The sequence below is a fragment of the Bombus impatiens genome, unplaced genomic scaffold (assembly GCF_000188095.3).
Source record: "Bombus impatiens unplaced genomic scaffold, BIMP_2.2 scf_1096, whole genome shotgun sequence".
Lineage (NCBI taxonomy): Eukaryota > Metazoa > Arthropoda > Insecta > Hymenoptera > Apidae > Bombus > Bombus impatiens.
In genome coordinates, this window is record NT_177515.1 from 230,187 (window position 1) to 235,324 (window position 5,138).

A 5,138-nucleotide genomic window follows, 5' to 3' on the forward strand; every position below is an offset into this window, starting at 1 on the left:
CAACCGAAAGATATAGGTGCATCAGGGACACGGACGTACGCGCCGACCATCCAGCCGACTCGCCGAAGCTGGGTCGTTGCGACGACCTATTTTTCCACCACCGTTTCACCGTTCGCGATAAAAACTCGAGCGGAGAAGACGACTTCCGAACGCTAGGTTCGCGCGGCCATATTCCTGATAAGCGAGCCGAGGGGGGCCGCAGAAAATTCCTCGAATAGTTTCCGAGTGTTTCCGAACTCGACCGGTTCGAGCACCGGCCGTCGCTTCCACCGCGAACATCGACTCCTCCCGATCGTTCGTCGAGTACCGAGTTCGTCCACCGTTTCTTACGAACAAACGCGTCGATCGCGATCGAGGAGGAAAGAATCGAGGCGAAGGACGAAGAACGATTCGCCACGCCGATCCGATTCACCCGACTTTCGACGTCCCCGTGGACACGTGGATGATCCGCTCGCTAAACTGTAGATCGATCATAGCGTATTTACGCGACGTTTCCTTCGAGCAGGCGTATCGCGAGAAGAATTTTCGTCGCACGAGCCGAAAATATCGTCCTTTTATAGCCCATTTCCGATCAATCGTCATCGAAGAACGACGAACGACGGTATGTTCGTTCGTGCAACACGGTTCTTACCTACAACGTGTACTTTTAAGAAAATTCCGATCTCGACTTCGCAGCATTAGAAAATAGAAGAAAGCTCCGAGCCATGGCTATTTGTACGCGAATCGTTTAACGATCTCGTAGACTGCCGCCATATCGCGGAGAGTTTCAAAGCGATTGTTCCAGCGAGAAATTTTCTATGTTCAACCGCGTAACGCCGATTACCAGCTCGCTGGCCACGCCGGCATAAATCGTATCGCCATTAATATTAATAATGTGCTCTCCGCGATCGATATATCCTTTGAATCTTTTTCTACTATCGGAAAGTCGTTATATCGTATCTCGTTGCAGCTTTAATTGCGAGCGCAACGTTTACTTTTATACGTAAATACATATATTAACTATATACAGGGTGGTTGGCAACTGGCGGTACAAGCGGAAAGGGGGTGATTCTACGCGAAAAAAGAAGTCGAAAATATAGAATAAAAATGTTTCGTTCGAGGCTTTGTTTTCGAGAAAATCGACTTTGAATTTTCGCTCGGTACGCGCGCACTTTATCGCGTCTCGTTACAACGGATCTCACTGTAGATCGTTGTCTCGATTGACGTTATTTCTAAAATTTTTTAAATTTTTAAATTTTTAAATTTTTAAATTTTCAAATTTTTGAATTTTCAAATTTTGAAATTTTCAAATTTTTAAATTTTTAAATTTTTGAATTTTGAAATTTTGAAATTTTGAAATTTTGAAATTTTCAAATTTTCAAATTTTCAAATTTTCAAATTTTTAAATTTTTAAATTTTTAAATTTTTAAATTTTTATTCCATATTTTCGACTTCTTCCTCTTCGGAATCACCCCTTTTCCGCTTGTACCGCCAGTTGCCAACCACCCTGTATATCTACAGCAATGTGTTACTTTACTTTAGAACCACGTTACATTCGAGCAACATCGTTTCCTTCGAGGAAGATTCACAGTGGCGAATATCACGATGTTTCATCGTTGTTTATCGAAGGAGCATCGTCGATGGTCACCGGGTTAACTCGGTGTACAGAGACTCGCGAGAGACCCTCGACTCGTTAAATCGTGTTATTCTAATTCGTAAAGCTAGCGTCATTCCCTGGACGCAACTGCCAGCCACCTCTGAAATCGTCACCTTGTTGTCGCGAAACTCGACCGATCGTCTTTCTAAATCGTCGAAGGTTCGCGTCGGCCGTTCCACGAGAATCTCGCCTCTTCTCTCTCGTCCTCTTTATCAACGACGCGTGAACATTTTGCCGACATAGTGGATTTTTATTATCCGCCGATGATTTAAAAGTTTATCAACAGGCTGGAATCCTTAATCGTTGCCTGATATATTCGAAGCAATCTGTTTCGACTTCATGAATGGAGTGTTGAAAACACGTTGCCGTTTAATATCTCGAAATGTCATGTTACGCGTTTCACGCGGAAAAAAGCGGCACTTGATTTCATCTACTCCGTATAAATGATACACTACTGGATAAACGAGAAACAACAACCGACTTAGGCATTGCGCTCTCCTTTTCTCGTTATCTTCCACCGGCTATGTTACATATTTATTATTTTACATCGATGATCTAACCGGTGAATCTGCCCATGCTAGTAACACGTTACTACACGCTGGCCACCTTACGCTGTATCTAAAAGTCGATTCGGTCGGGCATTCGCTTAACTCGCAATCCGATCGAACCGTATTAGCAAACACTGGCGTTCTCTAAATGATGTAAAACTAAATATACCGCGCAGCCATATAACGCGAATTGCTCGTAAACGTTACACGCGCGATTTCCACCTATCGCTATCGACAACGTTCCTTTTTCGATTATATCGGAGAAGCTTGCGATCTAGGAGTTACACGTAAATTCGCCACTCCGTTTGCATCGGCGTATTGGTCGCACGAGGATTAACGAGGCATACGAATGTCCGAGCTTCGTGAAACTCGTTTCACGCTCTATCTTTCACAGGCCGAAAGCTTTACAAACTCTATATATATGAATAGTTAGGCCTACGTTAGAGTATGCATGCATAATCTGGACCGCCCACCGAGATAAATATACGTGAAACAAATTGAGTCGGTACAACGCAAGTTTCTTAGACTTTTCATCGTTTAATATGGAAATTCTCGTGTTAAAAAACGGCCATAGTTACCGGCTTGTTGAAAACTCTCGTCACCTACGTTCTCCGCGGCAACGAAGACGCGTCGATTCCGTTTATTTTCTTCTCAACGAAAAAATTAAGCGTTCGTATATACCACGTCTGATACGCCTCGACGGACCTTCCGCATCTTTTCGCTCCTCTCCATTTTTTCCCGTGAAAATTGCCACCAAAGTAATCGACTTTCCTCTCCAACGATCCTCTCCGCAGAACGTGACTTTTTCTTCCGGATCCGTGAAAGCATCGAAGCACCCGTTCTATGTACGCGTCGTTCACTTTAACTCGTACTCGCCGCTACGCTTAATTCACTGCTTTCGTATATTTTTTCTAATAACGCGATAACGTCGTTACGATACGAGAGACAACGCCGTAAACATCGCTGGAACCCGTCATCGGACACGCCACGGATTTTAAAAACGTTCTCGCTTTTCAAATATTCCGCTGCTTTCTGTCTACACCACGTCTCGATTATACGCGCGAAGCGCGTAATCCGACGCGATCGAATCGCGTCAAATTGCTGGCGAGCGAACGATACCGAATTTCCAAGATACCGTCGCTTTCGAAATTAACGAACCGATATACCGAAAGCTCGCCGTAACTACGAAGATATTTCCGAAACCTTCGAACACGTTCACTTCGCACAGCGTAGAAGCATAGCGCACCCGACCTTAAAATCCTCGTTCGGTTTGTCGTCTGTGCAGAAATTCTCGCGCATTTCGAATCACGGTCCTACGATATCCACTGGAGGATGGCGACTCCTTCGTAGCGCTCCGGATCGCTCTAGTTCGAGTAACTTGGACTTTGCTCAACCGTCAATGACGCTAGCGAATTCGCCGATTTTTTCCCTAAGAATCCGTAATCTCCTTCGAATCTTTCTTGTCGACTCGTACGAAACTGAAAAAATCACAACATAGAGTCACTTCTGCCCTTCGATTCATTCGCTAGTCTCGTACGCGGCTGCGAAGGGCGCAATGCCCGTTAGATAAATAAATAGATAAACCAGCGTCATTTGGCTGCTACGAAGGAAATCGTTGCTGCTTCGATGGCGTGCTTCTAAATATTTTCATTTCGACGGACGAAATCGAGTTTGTTCTCTGGCTAGCAGTTTTCTCGCACGGCTAATTTAGCCGCTAGCCAACGATCGTCAGCGACGCGTCGGCGAAGCGAGCGATCTACTAGGCGTTATCTTCTACGTTTATCGTGTTCGGCTGTGTTTTTCCGTCTAATATCGCGGCGAATTTGTATTTTTCGCTGCCCTTTTTCCCTCTGTGTTTCCCGTTTTCCTAAGTATCCGGCAACTATCTGTCGTTGTAAATGCGTTTGTTTCAGCGGGCTCGTACGCGAAAATGGACAAAAATAAACCGGTCTTCGCATCGACCGATAGATCGATCCGTTCGAATCGAAGAAAATTACGGCGCATTCCGCGTAACTCGTCAACGACGGTGCACGCGATGGCCAAAGCAAAGAGACCGTGTTTGGCGCGTCGCAACGAGCAAGGGGCTGAAAGACGGAGAGCAGAGGCAACGCGATTCGCGAGACGCGACGCACGGATACGGTACAGCGAGTCGAAAAATTGATCGCGTGCCAAACCGCCTCTCGTTTGCTAACGCGTTACCGGCATAAATGGAGGGATGGTGTTCGAAAAATGACGCTTTTCTTCGCGTCGCTCTTAGTTCGGTTCGACTGTCGACGCGAAAAGCGCAACGAGCGATTCCATCGACAAAGGGAGTCTCGTCGTTGCCGTCGGTTTGTCCCTTCGTAAAGATAATTTCGACTAATTTTTCGAATCGGCGTGATTCGCTAGCCGTGGAAGCGAGAACGTTTCTTGCAGTAACGGAAGGACGCGTTTAAGCGGATGCGCGTATCGCTTCTCGAAAAAAGCGAGCAATTTAAAGCGACCGTGGCAACCGGTATAACCGTCGCCTCTGAGTTTCCACGCGTTCCGAGTAAACGAGATCGCGATCGCGCTCGCATACGAAATATCGAGGCGAGCCCGTAAATATCAGAAGCGACGACCGTACACCCGCGTTTCCATGCGTCTACACGACCGTGCGCGAGCAAATCCAAAGAACGAAGCTCTTCCGTTCGCTAGCCGTGGAACGCGACTCGACTCCACTCCACTCTACTACTCCACTCGACTCGATTAGAATCCGAATCGAGTTTCGGTTCTCCTCTCTCTCTCTCTCTCTCTCTCTCTCTCTCTCTCTCTTTCCGATTCTCTCAGTCGCGCGAACGCTACGCACGCCAGGATTCTCGCTTCTCGCGCAGACTCGTTGCAATTATCTTCTTCTTTCTGCTCGAAAAACACCGTTGCGTTCGCGATCACGGCCACGTTTCGACGATATTCCGCGCGTTCTCGCGTCCCTTGCG